Source organism: Acyrthosiphon pisum, chromosome X, assembly GCF_005508785.2.
Source record: "Acyrthosiphon pisum isolate AL4f chromosome X, pea_aphid_22Mar2018_4r6ur, whole genome shotgun sequence".
NCBI classification, from domain to species: domain Eukaryota; kingdom Metazoa; phylum Arthropoda; class Insecta; order Hemiptera; family Aphididae; genus Acyrthosiphon; species Acyrthosiphon pisum.
This window is the reverse complement of record NC_042493.1, coordinates 89022762-89041904: the sequence shown is the minus strand read 5'-3', so window position 1 is coordinate 89041904 and position 19143 is coordinate 89022762. Positions and strand designations below refer to the sequence as shown.

The 19143-nt window shown below is 27.9% G+C and overlaps 1 protein-coding gene across 1 annotated transcript in view; it reads right to left on the bottom strand.

Annotated features, from left to right (window-relative positions):
• The window catches only part of LOC100573101, a 13391-nt gene extending 5773 nt beyond the window's left edge, over positions 1–7618 (bottom strand). The window contains exon 1 of the mRNA XM_003244187.3: positions 7359–7618. The gene's annotated coding sequence lies outside the window, so the exon portion shown is untranslated. The remainder of the gene's footprint in view (positions 1–7358) is intronic.
• Between the last annotated feature and the right edge of the window lie 11525 nt (positions 7619–19143).

The following is a 19143-nucleotide window of genomic DNA, read 5'->3' as shown; positions in this document are numbered from 1 at the left end:
AATAAAAAAAAAAATTTAACTTATATTTTATTTTTAGAGAGGGAGAACTCATATTAAATTATGTGAAATTATAAAATAGTGTAGTACGAAGTTTCATTTATTTTAGGCCCTGGCATATAGTTTAATATTTTTTATGTTTAAGCACAATATTTAATATAGGTAGGTACATACAGATACCAACAATTAAGTAAATGAGTACGAAAAAAAAAAAATAAATACCAACTATGGAAAAACAAAACAACTTTGACTGAACTATTGAAGTTCTTATTTTATAATTATTTTTAATTATCAATAATTTTGACAAAATAGTTAACAAAAAAAAAAAACACGTAAGAGTTAGATATCCCCTAGTTGATATGTTCCTAACTACCTACGTATTACGTTTAATGACATTTCATGGCAATAGTCTATAGTTTTGACTCTAAAACGATGTCATGGAACGCGGGATTGGAACGTGTATCAGGTTACATGTCAATAATATGCGTATCAACAGTAGGTTAATACTATAAGATATTAAGATACCAGATAAATATAATATCTTAAAATTCAATAAAAAATAACCGTTACTGTGGTAAAAATATTAGGCATTCCAATTTCTAAATTATTAGGTTACCTATAATGTATAATTATAATATTATAATATATATTATGTTATGTATGATAGGTATTAAAATGTTAAATATTAATAATAATATTAAAAAATGAACATTATAGAAACTATTTCTATTATAGGATGATAATAATTGGGATTTCTGCAGTGTTATAAATAGTTTATACATCCAAAATTGATGTGGATATCCGGAATATGAATATTGTCTGATTATGGTAAGACACTTTCTTGCGACAAATTTGCCTTGAATATTTCTTTAGTAAATTTCTCTAGATTTCTTTTCTTTTTTTTTTTACAAATAGTTTACAGTGGATATATACGCTAAAATATTATGTATTACATATTAATTGTTTATTTCTTGTTATGTTTTTGCCACATTTTGCATTTTTGACACACAACCTATATATTATGTATGATACGATAGGTACTGTATAGTGTATATATACTATATAGGTGTTATACATTATACATATATGTTATATATTATACTGTTTATTGTAAAATAAAAACATTATAGTATTTATTTAGACGCGTGCATGTATACGAAATAATGTTTGAAACTAATTTTTTTATTCTACTTGAAGAAGATTGTGGGATAATGTCATATTATAGTTTAATGAAGTAGTTGATCGTTTTCTACACACCACTATAGCCTATAGGTATTATTAAAAACCTACACGTCTTATATTAAATTTGAGCAGTTAGTATGAACGTTGGTTTACTTTTCATTATACAGTGTATAATAATGTATGTATGTGTGTGTGTGTGTGTGTTTGTTGATTTTCGAGGATCGTTCTAGTTTGCATAATGATTGTCATTTGTCTTCGGATCGAACGACAATCGTGAGATCCAAACTCGGGAGTGGAGCACACGTCGTCATACGTACCTACCTACCTATACATTTTCGACTAAATTCCATTGTAATCGACGGCGTCTAATGTCATATTATGCGGGTGTCCAGTCGCAATGAAAACCACAATGTGACGGTCGCGAACGGAGATTCATTTGGCTGGCACCAAACACTCTCACCGCATATTATTACAATGTAATATAGACGTATTATAGGTACCCATCATCACAGACAATAAAATAGTAAATATGTATATACGCACTCCGGCTTTTTAATATGCATGTGCGCGACTATCGGATTTCTAATAATGTACATTTCCATTGTGTCCGTTAATTATTGCTTCTATAATCGAAACTCTTGGTGCGGCGGCGGCAATAATGATTTTAAGTCTTAACGTCATTCCAGTCGCGTTCCAGTCGGAAACCGATTCGTTTATATAATATCACGCCACTTTGGAATATCAACTCAGTCTTTTGCGGATAGACCGTATCCGCTTTTAACTACTACATGCACATCCATTAATAATGATGACGGTGATTCGCCACGAGCTGTGACAACAAATACGATTATTAACATTCGATGAGCGGTCCTAACCGTTATTTTCACGCGACTTTTATAATGAATAATGATTCAAAATTTTAAAACGACCGGCGACGCCGAGGTATTTCGGTGGGAGCCAAAACGTTACCGATATACGCGCGTATATATATATAGTTACATATTATACAGTTGTACGCACATATATATTTATACGACGTTTCACAAATCAATATTTATATTTATTATACGTATAGGTCACACATATATCATATACAAATCGGCTATTTGTGTGCCAATGGATTCGATTTATTATGAATTATTATGATATACGAATAGTTTAGATCTACCTATATATTATGTTGCGTTCGCTGTAGGTATCTATATAATCGATACTTTTTGCATAATATTATTATTGTTACGTTTTAAACGACTATTAATGAGTGACAAATAATAGTATTTTTTGGAATCGCCGATAAACCAGTTGCAGTCGAGTATTCGAGTGATGATATAATGTAGGTATCATGACGTATCTATTATTGTAATTATAGCCGGGTCATTCAACATAATTGAACTTGGAATTGTCCAACTTCAGAACATGACGTTTACGGCCTTAACAGTAGGTAGGTACACTGTAGACACACACTTATTAATTGTTATAAGCGCAGACTGCTTTGTTAACGATCACGATCATTGTTCCTATATAGTATATACTATATACCTTCATAGTTTTAAAACGCAACTAATGGTTTATGCAAATATTATAATACTATATAGGTAGGTACATCAAAAGTTGTAAACTTGATATTTATTCTACTAATAAACGAACTACGCATAAGATTTTACCAAAAATAAAATCTTTTTTTGATTACCTATTTAAACAATACACTTATTGTTTTTTTGTGGTTTACAAGTTTGCAAGCTTGCAACACAGGTACCTAAAACCTAATATACGTGTCGTATTTTATAACATATTATGTGAGTAATTATTAGGTACTGATTATTGTTTTTGTTTTTTAGAAGTGTTGTCGGTTAGAGCGAAATGATTTGCAGTTCTATTGCAATTGAATTAATTGATAGGTATAGGATTTGAGTGAAAGAACCGTATTAATATGCATGTCTCCATGATGTATTACCGTTGGAACGTTAAATTCTTTGTACGAGAAAATTTAATCGTTTTTAAAAACCCACGAATGTCCATTTTACATAGCTCGAAGTAAAAGAAGAAGAAAATTCATTTTTCCTGTAATTTTGTATACCGTGGGTGGTTATTAATAGTGTAGTGAAAATCTATGATTTGAGCAATTTTTTTTAAGGAGTTTGTGCTGTAATTTTGATCGAATTAAAACTGTCAAAACTCGGGGGACATAAAAGTTTTATCCCGAGTGTACCAAATACATGAGCTCCATTAGAGACAAGATTAATGCTCACGAAATAGCGAACAAAGGAGGGGCGGTACATAGACGTGTCGTATTTCTTTTTCTTCACAGAAGTCTAGTTAGGCTAAAAAATCTAAAATCTACTTCTCAATGTAGAGAATGTCAATTTAAAAGTTAAAAATAATACGACATTTATAGGAGCATTTTATTCAAGTCAAAATCATAAAGCATTTATGACTGGAGACTTGAACATTTAATTATATTATTAATCTATAGTTTCGTAAAATTGTAAGCACACTCAGGAATTTCAAATAAATGTTTACCTAGTGTTTTCTTTAAGCGTGTAATCTATATACTTATCGAAATTCCACGTAATCGAATACATAATGACTGGATATCTTCGAAAATATAATACATAGGTACCTATATATATTAACTATGGTTGACAATTAGTCAAGGAAGAGATAAGTTGACACCCGTTTGTTATGGTTGGTTAAAATGTGCCATCAGTATTTTTTACATTTATAAAAAAAAATGTACACATAAGAGTTAATAACTTACATTTCAACTCATTAGACATATCGACATATTATTGCGGTGTAATAACAATGGCCAACAATACAGTCCTCACGTACGCTATACATTTAGTATTCTTTATTGCCATTCACAATAAATTAAACAATAATAATAATAATAATAATAACATTTTTGAGAGATATCTTAACGATGTATAGGTAATTTTAATAGAAGATTAGTGTTTTTATAAATATATATTTCAATTAAAGTTTTAAACTGGTTTACAAATTTTAGCCAATACTCACAATAAAATATAACTTATTGAATTACTGGACAGTACTTTTTATGTTATTAATGTCTGCAATATTTTTAAAAATTATCATGCTATACTCTATAGTTACAACAAATTATGTAAAGATCTTAATTTGTAAGGCTGTTATTTTATCGGTAGTAATCTTATATAATAATAATTAATAAAAAAGTATATTTACTTACTGCCCCTATTATTTATAGATATAATTAATCATTACTAAAAAGTAATTTTTAAACCGTTGTTAGTTGTATAGTACATATTATAATTTTATTATAGGTACCTACTATTCGTATTTGAGTCTATTATACAATGGAATACAATTTTTTTTTTTTGATCTTGTGGTTTGCCGTTTGGTGTACAAATTATTAATTAAAATACCAAATTATACCTATGTATTCTCTATGTAATCCATATTGTTTACTTATTTACACATAATATATTTTAAAGTATTTTCTTATATTTTTTCGGGATAGTAAATACTAAAATATAGTATATCTGTATATCCAAATACAATTGAAGCAAAATGACTTATTTTATTTTTTATATTTTATATTTGACGAAATTGCTTTGTCTGTGACATTTATTTGATAAAATATTTTGCTTTGATCTAAAGAATGAATCGCGTCTAGATAATAGGTAGGTAACTTTTTATTTTTTTATTTTTCTGTTTATATTTGTAAGTGGTCATTACTTATTTGTTTCGCTAACATAAAAATATTTTGGTGTACCTAATTTTGTAGGAAAAATATTTGATCCATTAAATATCAGACTCAATTTATTTATCAGTAGAAAATGTGACGTATTTCAGTAGGCAGCTATGATGGTGTCAGAAAAAAAAACGTAGTGTAACGTTATTCATATTTTAATATTGTATCATGTATTTGAGTGCAATCAATCTTGTATAATGAAATGTTTAGTATACCTACTAGTAAATTCAGTGTTCGGATTAGATAAGTATTTTTTTATCTAGATAAAGATAAAGATAAATACTTTTTTATCTAAATAAAAAAAAGATATAATTATTTTTTAAATGGTTATAAATGTTGGTATATTTTAGTTGGGCACTAGGAACATAATAATAATAATGATATAAATAAAAATAATTACATTATTTATAAACCATAAACTTTGTTTGAGAATCTATGTAAATATTTAAAAATTTAGCACAATTTCGTGATTTTTATCGATAAAAAATGTATCTAGATGAATTTATTTAGATTAGTAAAAATATTATCTAAGATGAACGTTAAGGTACCTTGTAACTATTTATCTAGATAAGATAAAAGATTGACAAATAATTATCTAGATATTCATCTAGATAAATTTATCTAGATAAGTCCGAACACTGCAGTAGTAATACAATAGTTTTTCTGTGTTAAGAGGACGCTATTTGTTGTTTCCGTCTTATAAGTGCATAACATAGCAAATTTACGGTCAGCAGATCACGTTTAACTCAGTTTAAAAATTACAGTCAATCAACCTATTAGAAAACTTGATGGTAAGATCATTATATGTGTTTGTATGAAGTTTTTTTACGATAATTTGGTTTTTAAGTGAGTTATGAGCATTTATAATTTACGATATATTATACACGCATAACTTCCTAAAAAACTGAACTACCTATCGTAAAAAAACCTACATACAAACATAGATAATGTACTTACCATTAAGTTTCATAATAGGTCAATTCGCTCTAATTTTTAAACTAACGCAGCTAAACGTGTTCTCCTGAGCGTACATCTATGTTACGCACTTGTAAGACGAAGACAACAAATGGCTGTGTAGCGTCCTCTTAAGATCAGTTTAGAATATGTCAGACTTATCAAGCTTAATTATCATAGTAAATTTGTAGGTAAATATGAGTTTAAAAGAGCACACAAGTTTAAAGTATAAAATTGGTTAAATAGTATGTGAAATAAAAAAGCTAAGACGGTGTAGTTAAATAATTTATAAAATAATTTTTAAGAGAATAACGACTTTTGAAAATAATAACACTAATATTTTACTAATGAGGAAAATAATAATTAAAAGTATGTTTAGTATTATACTTAATATTAAAGATGTTCGAGCCGGTACGTTTCTAGTACCTATAAGCACATGTCTAACAGGAAAATATCTCACGCCTCGTAGAATAGTCGGATTTTGTTAATTTTTTTTTTATTTTAAAGAAGGGAACGTTTTGCAGATTGGATTAAAGCCAGATTTTATAGAAGATAAGATATGCATTTGAATAATGTTTATTATGTGTTATTTTTCAAACGAATTTGTTTAGCACCATTTAAAAAAAAAAAAATTAATTTGCGCTATGATTCGACCTGCGAAAAGTTCTCTTCTTTCATATAAAAAAAAAAAACATCTAAATCCGACATATTATCAACTATGCGTGAGAGTATTTCCTGTGAAATCATTTTTTTTATATAATACACCGTATCATTCCCCCCGAAAAATAAGTATCGGGATTAGTGGAAAAGCGTTATAATTAAGGAAGCAACTGAAATATAAAATTTAATTTTCAAATTTTATAGAATTGCGGAAAATTTGAAAAACCGCCTTTAAGGAGTATAATTATTATTCTTATTTCATATTACTTAATTATGTACACTAAATAAAATATATTTATTGTGAAACACTTAGTGTTTTGAATTATATCTACTTTTAATTTAGTTTAGCAGGTACCCACAGGTACTGCAAAATAATATTTAATAATAATACTGGTTTCGTGTTTACTAGATAAGTAGGTACCTAATATAATTCCATGTCGTTCTTAATCGTAAACTGTCTAAACTCTAAAGTCGGTTACTAATCGAAAACCAAAGCCTTCCTTAAACCAAAATGCATTTTTAGACTTCTAGGGAAGGCTTTTGAACTGGATTGACATAAAACCGCTGCTCTCCAGCTTACCGTTTCGACAACTATACCTACCATTAAATATAAATTATAATATTATGTATCCACTAGTATATGACTAACCTACCTATAGGTAATATATATAGGCTATACAGGTGGTATATTCCGAGTGGTATCTTCGTCTGTCCGACGGCAGTTAATGTTATGCATAATATTATATTGTTATCATTATAATTTATAATATCGTTACTGTTATTGTTTGTGTTACTGAAACATAATAATATTATAGAGTATTTATGTAGGTACCTGATATGTTTGGGGTTCGTCGACGGCGGCGTATATGTACGGCTGTGCGGCGGACGAAAAACGAAATTCGCAAAAGTCACAATAAGCTCTGCGTAAAACGGCGTTCGGACAAAAGGACGGATATTGTGAACAGTCCAAAATACAATAAATCGGAAGAGACTCGGCGCCGCCGTGTACGTGTTATATTATCGTTGCGTGTTGGGCGAGTGCGTTCGCGGCCTCTAAATGCTTCGGTCGAATGTTCGCCGGTACAGTCCGGTGCCGGGTATTTAATTGATTCCCACCAGACGAATTTGGGGTGGTGGCAGAGTGCGAAAGCCTGTGGAAAGCGACAAAAAAAAAAAAACCGCGCACCGGTTCGCCCGCGTCAACCGCGCCGTCGAATACCACTACCACGGTCACGGCCACCGTATGTTTATTATACCGGTTTGGCCGAAGACGCCGCAAACCGACATGCCGACCGACGCAAATCTCGATCATTACTAGTAATGATATACTAGTAATGATACCTATCTAGTAATGATCGAGATTAATAATATTAATGTAATATGTATTTATGTAATAATATTATTATAACGTAGCTATGCGAGAAACGATAAATATTTTAAAAGTACAGTCTATAAGAACCGCGATGCCGGATAGTCACGTGACGTTTTCCAGGACTTCTTGAAACATTTTTTTTTTTTTTTTGGGAGGGTGGAGATGATGATTTAGCGTATAATCACATGGTATAATATTATAGAAATAACTGCAAGGACTTATAGAAAAACTTGGGATCACTATACTTTATGATACACATTTTTAGTGGCGATAAATTAAATACCACACTTAAATATCATATTAAATTGTATTATATTATGGATAAAATAACACGAAGCAGAGCTTCTCCTCAAAATCCTCTTATTATTATTATGTAGTCACGATTTATAAACAATATGTATAAAATATTATAGATATTTATTATAAAAAAAAAATTAGTAAGTATTTAATAAAATGTGGTTAACATAATTTTCAAAAAATATCGGCTTCTATATAAATCTGCATTTTTAAAATACCAATGTTCTTGGCACTTATTTTTTCAATTTTATAATTTGAGTTCTTAACAAATCTAAAAAAATGACAAATAACAAAGATAATCTTATGTCATTCTAATTATAATGGTTATAAAAATAATGTTGTGTGCTCCGCGGTGTTTTCAGTGAAAATTATTAGGCATTGATAAATTACTAAATTATAAAGTAGGTAGGTACCTGTACTATACCTAAGTAAAATATAAATAAAAATAAACCGTTTATGGCTTTAAGAAATGTATTGATGAATTAGAGTAAAATGTAACTACTATATTAATGTCAGTGACTTCTTATCAGACAATTATATATTTATGAGTGCACGGCATGGTCTACGGATCTTAAACATAACACAATTTAATGGTTTTTTATACGTAGGTACTAAGGTAAGCTGCACCTGAACATACTATTATATTTACTTTTATTAATGTATTATTCTGAGAGGAGCAAGGAATGTTTTATGATTATGGGTTGTGGATATAACCATACAATTAATGATGATGATTGTTTTTACATTTTTTAATTTTTGGGTCATTACGTTTTGGAGCAGAAAATTTGCTCCAATCTCACCATTGAGGTAGCTTTTTGTTAGAAAACTTAATCTAGTTGGTACTTAATTCAAAAGTAGGAAATTTTCAGTGCCTCTACTCTTCTAAATAATCGGAAAAATCTAAAAGAAACATCAATAAAATGGCATTATTTTGCAGCTCTAGGATTTTCTTAAAATTATAAAAAGCTATTGAGATGGAATTTGCATAATGTATTTAAGTACCTGTAATCTGTATACCATTTTCTAGACATGATATAATTTTAAAACACTTTGCATTTTTTTAGCTACGTATTCATGTATAAACATTTTCTAATTTTATTGGTATTTTTTCCGAATATTTTTTAATATTGATTATCTCGGTCAAAAAGCTTGAAAATGTCATACAAGGTTCTCGTAAGTCATATCTCATAAGTTATTCTTAGAGCTAGCGATTTAATCGCTAGCGATTTAAAAATATCGAAAATATATAGGCACATTTGTTTTTAAATAGTTTACGGTGGAAGATTATTTAATAATGTTGTTAATAAAAGTAGTGGGCTAATGGTGGACTTAAATTCTTCGAGGGATTTTGAGATAGTATTTTATGGTTAACTGTAGTTGCGGTGATGCATTACCTGCGATGTTTGCACATGATTGTTTACATTTTTTATTAGAGTGGAGATTGGAGTCACTTTGCGGCCTTACTGTGAAGGGAGGGGTGGAATGAATATTGTATGTTTGTATTTGATCGCATTGTGTGTAACATGAGTTGCGATGAGGTTTTCGTAAAAAGGACAACCTTTATACGGGACTGTATATGGCCCCGAGAATAGAGCGCAGTTTGCGGGAGCCAACGATGGTTTCGTGCAATCACTTGAGAAATTACCCTCCCTACATTTGATGCAACGAGGGGAATGGTGAGTACCTAATAAGTATATTTGTTAGTTATATATACTTAGATACCTATACATAATTTATCTAATACAACGACTAGTCGAGTGATGATAGTATAATATCTTTTTCAACGATTCAAATAATTAAAACAATATTTACAATTACCAATACCAAAACGGCCTACGCACATACGACATACACCAACAATATCTGCATTACCTATAATAATTTTAGATTCTGAACTGTTAATAATTAGATTTGGTTTGACAATGATACACAAAAACATTTTTTTTTAAAAGTGTTGTCTTGCAAAGAAATCAATATATTATGTAAAACTAATACAGGGGTTGCAAACGTTATAATAACGTTATATTTAACAAAAAAAACGATTGATATTTGTTGGTAAATGTAACGATATAACGGAGAGCGATAATTAAAAATAATTAAATACCGCAAAACAAAACATAACGATTAACAAAATATATTATATATCATTAAACAAAACATAATGCGTAACGTAATTTATAGAATACCATTAAACGAAAAATATCGCAAAACGTAATTTATATAATATTTCATTGAACAAAAAATTTAAAATCCATTCATTTAAAAGTTATATTGGTTTCGTAAAAATATTTATTTCATGCATACTGACATTAGAATCGATTATATTATATTCCTTATCCGGGCCATTACCTGGCCACATTAGTTATTATTAATACATTTAATAGGTTAAATAACGATAAACGCAAAACTTGGATGTTTTAATTCTGAATAACGATAAACGCAAAATTTGTTTAACGTTTTAATTGTAAATAACATAAAACGGATTTGTTTTTCAAATGCAAGCCCTGAAAAATAATATTTTCAAAAAAGTTATAACCTTTTGAAATAAAGAGTTTAGACCTGAGGTAGCGAACCAGCCAAAAGTTGACCAAATTTTCATGGCAAGCAAAATAATTTTTATTTCATTGTTTAATCCTGCGTTAAGTGAAAAAAAAATAATGAGCAAAATAATTTATTATTTCTAAAAATGAAGTCTTCAATTATAAAATATTGGATCTCATTGCTTCTAGAAATAATATTTTGTACTTTGAAAAAAGCTGCTCGATTCCAAATAAACTCAATATTTTCGTCAACATTATATTTACTATGTGAAAGTTAACTTTTCACTGTTAATTTTTAAGAATAATTCATTGTTGAATGAAGCTAATGCTGTTTGTGTTTCATTAAAATATTTAAGATTAACAAAGCAGACAACTGATATTAAAATAATACAATTATTACACGACATTTTTTTAAGACCCGCATCATCCCGAGAAAAATTATTTATAAGAAGCTAACTATGCACATAAATTATTACTGCAGGCACGTGCATTTTTTTAAACTTTGATGACATCATTTTGGCACGTGACTTGAAAAACGTTCGCCACCCACTGGTTTAGACACTTAAATGTATCACCTTGTACATTTCCAAGTGCAGAGTCTTTCAAACTTGTTTTACTATTAATTTTGTGATTCCGTCAATTAGTTATGGAAGTAAAATGTGGGAAATTTAAAAATAATTATTAATTTTTCTGGGAAATTCCAAAAAAAAAAAAAATGTATCTGAACCAAAATAAAATAAAAAAGGTGGGTAAGTGGATGTCGCTCTGCTGTACAGTAGGTTACAAGTGGGTCACTGTATAATGGATAGTATTAAATTTGAATTCAATGATATAATATGACTGTATAAGAAAAACGATTCTGAGCGGAGACGGTTTGTCAGTCTAGGTATTAGACATACCTATTATAGGTATACTTATCAGTTATCGACAGTATTAAAAAAAATTGACCTATAATAGGTATTAATAATAAATTCCAAATTAATCATATCATAATATCCATCAGGTAACGCGTTATACATCAACAATAAACCGTGGTACTATCATAGATATATAATAGTATACTTTAGAAGTTTCAAGTACCCACAAATAATATTATACAATCATTACAATCACAACAAAATAACTAAAATAGTTATTCCAGGTTTTTTAATATGTAATTTCGTAATTTTTACGAATTATTAACTCAAAATAATTTGCTAATTTTCGTGATTTTTACATATTTTGTCAATTTTTGAACTTTAAATACTAATAAAAAAAAACTGTGACTAAGGATTTTTAATATTTTTCAAATGTCATTGTACCAATATAGTAGGAGCCTTGTATTAAATTTTCAAGTATTTTTACTCAACAAATAACGTTTTATTGACATTCATAGAAAAAAAAACTAATTAAATTGGAAACTGAAATTGTCCGTAAACAGCTCAAAACAAATCAAAATATTTTGAAAAATTTATCATGTATAGAAAATGGAAATATAAACAACCAGTGGAAATTTCATGTATCTACAGTCATTCGTTTCAAAGTTACACCAAAAACCAAAATCAATTTTCTCGAAAACAGGTTTTGCGTAAAAATTCCCGTTTTTCCTTAATTTTTCTTTTGTTTTTCACGGCGCTTTTGAAAACTATATGAAATTTCAATCTTCCGAATGCACCAACTAGATTTACTTTCCCATCAAACAAGATACTGTTGAAGAAAATCGAAGCAGTTTTACTGCACCAAACCGTGATGACAGACACAAAAATAAAAAATTAAAAAATTAAAAAAAAAAATTTCAAATGTCCCAGGCACCTAAATAACTAAAATAAGTCCCATATATTTTGAAGATTATACCATATTTGTAGTAAATGCTACCTAATATAAAAATTCGCTGAAAATGTCATATAGATATTTACATTTACTATGATTAATTACCTACTAGTACGAAATTAAGTTGTTTCAACTTTTATCACTGCTGCATTTTATTTTAGCGTAGGTTAATAATATATCGTTAGTGTTTTATTTTTTTATTCAGACGGATGGTAAATATTACACTAATTTAATGATGCCACCAGATTTTTTCTCAGTGTTTTATGCTTGGTAAATGTAGAAAATGCATGTTCTAACGATTTAATAATAAAAAATGTTGAGTAGCGGTATTTATAGTAATTATTTCGTTTACTCGTCAGCTTTCGCAGAGAAATCAATGTTGACGGAAAATGTAGCATTATATATCTATATAGTCAACCCATACTGTGCTTGGTCTTTTCTCGGCCGTTTCATCTAATTATATAGTTTTTTGTAGTTGATGCTATTTACCGACGCGTCATTGTTGGATACGCCCGTGTGGAATTCAACACGCCCGAACAGTCCTTTACAGTGTTAGTTAATACCATGCAAGGAATAATCTAACACGTTTTGTGTATGCGAGCGCGACAACTATATACTAATGGTGTTATTTATTAGAAAAAGGATATATCTATTATTAAAATAATTACAGAGAACGTTGACAGGACCAGTATTGTTGTCCGAGAGCATCAGATTTTCAGAGACAAATACTGTTTTACAGTTATATTAGATATTTGAAGGACATTAATTCTGACCGGCTTTCGATGTGTGTGCATATTATTGCATATAATAATAATATGCAATATGTAGATATATAGGTACACTCGCTAAGTAGGTATACATTCCGAGAACGTAAATGTATTGTCTTCAAATCCACAAATAATACTTATAAGTGGTCCATCCATTATCAAGCTTAAAATAGGTACATAGTGTCGTGTATTATATATTATTCTTTTAGGAAGTACCTATAGGTATCTGTCCGAGATCTATCGCATGGTTTCATAATATTATGTGTAGTACCTATATGTAGTATGTACCTACCTCACGAATAAATTAACTCAGTTTTACTGTAGGCTATACTGATCAATATTTCATTTCTTTTTAAATTCAAGTTTTTGGAAATATTTATATTTCTAGTAATGTGAAAATAGGTTGTGTGCGCAATATAGACGTATTTAATTATATAGTAAATTAACTTACCCTAATTCGACTTGTTAGGTATTCGATGAATGAAGGAAGTAGAAATAGTTGTAATATTAATTTACTTATGATTTAATATTAATCAAGAACGCAATTTGATATATTAGAGATATTTGAAAGAACACATTTATTATTTAAGACACAAAAATATTATACTGAACACATATTATAGGTACAGCTCATTAAATATGACTGTCACCAAGGGTGTACACAGGGAGAGTGCTGTTGTATAGATCGGGCCGATGGTCGATGAGTGTCGTCCGAGCCGATGGAACAGTTTATTTAGATAAGGACATACAAATATATGACCACTGATGTCTGTTATAACATTAACATCTGTCTGACTGTATATACAATATTATAATATAATATTATATATTAAGGATTATGATGACAACACTGTTTTTAGTATTACCATTGAGTATATAATTACAATATTTTATACTCAATGGTATTACTTAGTTACGAAGAGCGGCTATCATTACATATTGATGTTTTAAAAATAAGATAACCAAAATTAAAAAATGTCTTTGATTTTATAAGTTTATTAAATTAGTACAATACGCATTATTTTTAAATTGGTCTTACACTAAAAGATTATAAATAATTAATGTTAGTTATCATAAGTTAAATATATTAAATGAGTTCCTATTTAATTATATGGAGGTATATAGATAAGTACTAGGTAGCTTTATTTAAGAAGTAAAATATCCAAATCTCCTTTGCATTTTGTAATTTATTCTTAAGAAAGTATAAGCAGTAAAATAATTGTGTTAAATAAAAACTAAAAAAGTTAATATGATATAATTTAAGACAATAAAGATTCCAATTATTTAAAGAAAATAGTTTTGATTTTCGATTCATCATTATTATTGTAACAATTACTATAACTACCTATTATAGGTCCATTTGGAGATTTAATTTTTTTTAGCTAGAAATAAACAATAAATAATAATTCTTATAAGTTATAAGACTTAGTATAAAACTCCGAAACTTAAATAAACTTAGAACATCTATTATTAATTAAAGTGTGTGTTAAATGACTATTACAGAATATGAATAAGTAATGATACGTGAAGGATCGTTTTACATTTAATTTATTAAACGACTAATTATGTTGCTAAGGTAACACAATAATACTGTATTTGCATTATTATTTATCACACTTAAACCCACATAACATCTTCCTAAAGTCATGTAACCTTTTCTCATAAATATGTACTCGAAGTTATATTAATAGTCATATTAATATAATATAAACGTTTTTTATAACAATTTTAACTCAAAATGACGCACAAAATTTGGTATTATACAATTTAAATTTTTTGTTGTAAATATAGAAACAATTGTACGCAAACTTTATAAATTTAAATACATAAAAATTATATTTTTTAAATCAGTCTATTTGGGGGAGAAATATATCAAGGTATCGTTAAATAATTTTAAATTGAATACATTATAGGTACATTATTATAAAAGTGTCTAAGTATAACGCCGACAAGTTTTAAAAAAAATTTTTTACAACTCAATTTTATTTAATAAACGTCTTAAACTACTATTTAGTATTTACTGTGTTTTCATATTTCGAAATCCAGTGGTAGATAGGTAATAATTATTTAATTAATTTAATAGGTATTGGGACGGGTTCAGTAATAACATTAGAATTTTTGACTATATACGTCCATACAATATTTTAATTTATTACAATTAGTACAGTAGGACCTCGATTATCTGAACTTATTGAGACCGCACCTAGTTCAAAAACGCAAAAGTCGGATATTAGAATTGTTTCAATACAATACACGCACATGCACGTATTTAGGGGGGGGCAGGTGTACCCCATGAACCGGTGAGCCAAATTTTTACAAAAAATATTTAAGGTCTACTATGAAAACAAGGGAGTTTACCAATTGCGCTTTAAAAATTGTAGGGTCAATAGACAAATTGCGCTCAAAAAATTTCACAATACCTAAAGAAAAGTTACGAGTATTAATACATAATATAATATAAATAAATAAACATTTTTTTTCTTCACATTTAACAAGTTACTTTTTGATCGTCAATTATATAAAATGTATGATGATAATAACTTATTTTCGTCTATCACTCAAACGCATATTTCCGTGATAAAATGTCCGTAATAATAATAACGTTTCATAAAATTCCCAATACCGTTATAAAATGTATTATAGCCAGTCACTCTAACCAGTAATCAATTGATCAATAAATACGTTTTTAATTTCCAAGCATTTTAGTGTGTTTATGTTGAAGTTGATGGAATTAGATCAAAAAACAATATTTCTAAATCTGAAGATAGCCGCCAGGTGGCAAATTTGAATACAAGCGCAATTGGTATATTTACCGTAAAATATAAGAGGCGCAATTGGTCCATGCCCGAAAACAAGTATGAACCAAGAAAGGTGTTTTGCGTTGGCATTATTGAAAATTGAATCTGAAATAACAATAGTGTAGGTACCTAAATCATATTTTGAATACATTAATAATTAACACTTTATTTTCAGATCTCCAATCGTAGAGAAAGTTATAAATGTATCTAGATTATTACCTATTATAAATACAATTAAGATCAGAAATAGGTTTCTGAAAAAAAAAATTCAAAAATCGCTAGAGATCAACTGCATTTATGCCATAAAATAATAATTCGGTAAATCTTATCAAGGAATAACTTTTTTTGGGGTGGGGGCAAAATAATTTGCACCGCGGATTAAAATGTTCAAATAAGGCCCTGCACATGCATTAATTATTATTAAATTTAGAATAATTATTATAAACATTAATTTATTATAAAAACGTATTATATACACGATTACGTGTACCAGCGTTACAATGCGCATTAACATTCGAATAATAGAGCGTTTGGATACGTCTGAAATAGATAAGATAATAGAAGGTTAATATAATATAATATAATACAACGGAAATTCGAATAATCAAGGTATTTATTAAGACATATCAAACAATTATTTTTAAATTATATACATAGTGCATACTGCATGGATAACTTAATATAATAGTATTATGTACCTACACATTATTATTTATATTATATATATATATATGTTTGTAGAGTAATAGCAATGGATATTTTCTTTGTCCATGTGAACCTCATTCCATTTATTTTATTTTCTGATAAATTTTCTACTTATTGTATTACTTAATATAAATTGTAAATAAAAATCATTTTCAGTTTTATTATAATATTTTATTTTATGATATTTTAATTATTTACGTCCTCATAAAATGTTTTATTTAATTATTGGTACTTTTGGGTTACAATTAAAATTAACTAGTAATAGAGATATTTAAAAATGTCTTAAAATAAGTATAGGTTCACATTTAAATTAACCTGCGTAAAATATATAATGTACCCAGGCTAATATTATAATATAACTAATTACTAGACATTCTCGTTAGTCGTCAATCAATAACGTTTCGGTAATCCATACTTCTTTAAAAGTAATTATTTTTATTTAAATTGATAAAAATATTTACTTTTTAATGAAAATATTATTATTTACTTGTTTATTTGGCACGTGGTTTTCAAATATCGGAGATACTTTTAATATTCTATTAAAATAATATTTTTGAAGAGATAATCAAAAATAAATATAACATTCAGGTTCATAATAAATATTTATTTTTCTTGTATATAAAAATATATTGTTGATTATTTCCGGTTACTTGTCAGTTTCACTTAACAATTATTAAAATAAATCGATTTTTGTCATATAGAATAGGTTTATTTGACATAATTAGTTTGTTTTTTAAGGGTCTCGATAGACAACCGACTTCTGTCGGCAGCAATTAAATAGTGCAAAATGCAACGGAGTTATAGAATTAGCAACAATTATTAATTAAAAAATTAAAAAATTAAATTAATAATGTAAGTATGTAACGGATGATAGTGATAGTGATAAAAATAATATATTAATAATAACAATAACAGGAAAAATGTAAAAGAAGCTTTGGTACTCATTCTTCGGGTGCTTCAACCGCTGAATAGGGTGTTATTCCTACCATAATTATTAGAGTAGTTAAACGGACCAACAAAAGAATTATTATTATAATATATTATTAGTGTATATTGCAATTATTACAATATACTTATATATGCATTCGTCATGCAAACGAATTAGCCGGAAAAAACAGGTTGTCTGCGAAGATTCATATTTCATATTATATTTTTTATTATTTTATAATATAATTTTGTGCGAAAAAAATGCAACCATAATAATCAATTTAAATTTATAATATTATTAAATAAACTTAATGACAATAACAACAGAACTGTTTTTAATATAATTAAATATTAATGTATGTAAACACGATTACAGCCTTTTAGGCCATTTTCGTTGTTTGGAGAAACGTATAGGTACATTATAATTCCAGCCTCCAGGTAAACTCAGTTAACTAACAGTTCCCATTTTGTCGTCAAATTAATAAAATAATTATTTATAATATTTCAAAATGTACAATTTTTCAATTAGAATTTGCATATAAATTACAAAGTACAAACATCTAAAATTAACTTAAAAACATGAGTTTGCATAATACCTATATACCTATGTGTTAAATTTGTACCTATTCAATGACAAGTCATTGTACACGAAAAACGATTCCGAATGGAGATGGACTGTCAGCTTATATTACTAAAGATATATTATATATTCATACAGATATTGGTAATTTATTTTACCAATAGCAATACGGTAGTCGGGACTCGGGAGGTTATGAATTAATATTAGCCAAAAGAACTTAATAAATTATTAATTATTTTAGTATTATAATATATTAAAATCATATATAATTAACGTCTGACAAAAGAAAAAAAAACCAATCGTTTATTTTACAATCTTAATGAACAAACTGATTAGAAATATATATGCTATAAAGTATAGGTACCTAATATTACAATATTGTCATTTATAGGTATCATAAAATTAATATAAAAATGGTTATTGCAGTGCTATGACGTATCTAGGGGGGGGGGGGGGGGTGCACATACGACTATACTTTAATAAATAAATAATAAAAATAAATTAATAATTAATGACTATCAATTTAATACGGTCAATCTTGGAGGGGGGAATGGCCTATAGCCCTCCCTGGATACGCCACTGCCGCATTGTATAAATAGGTACTACCTATATAATATAGGTATGCTACACCTATTTTCGATATAATGACGTTTATTAAAATTTACTTTGAAATTGAACTTTTTAATTAATATATTAAAATATAAAATATAGGTAATAGGGAATATATTTTATAATTAAAATGAAACAGACACATTGTAACTGCATTGTAAATAAAAAACAAAGTATAATCAAGTATTCGGTACCTAACTTTAAAGTGCTAAT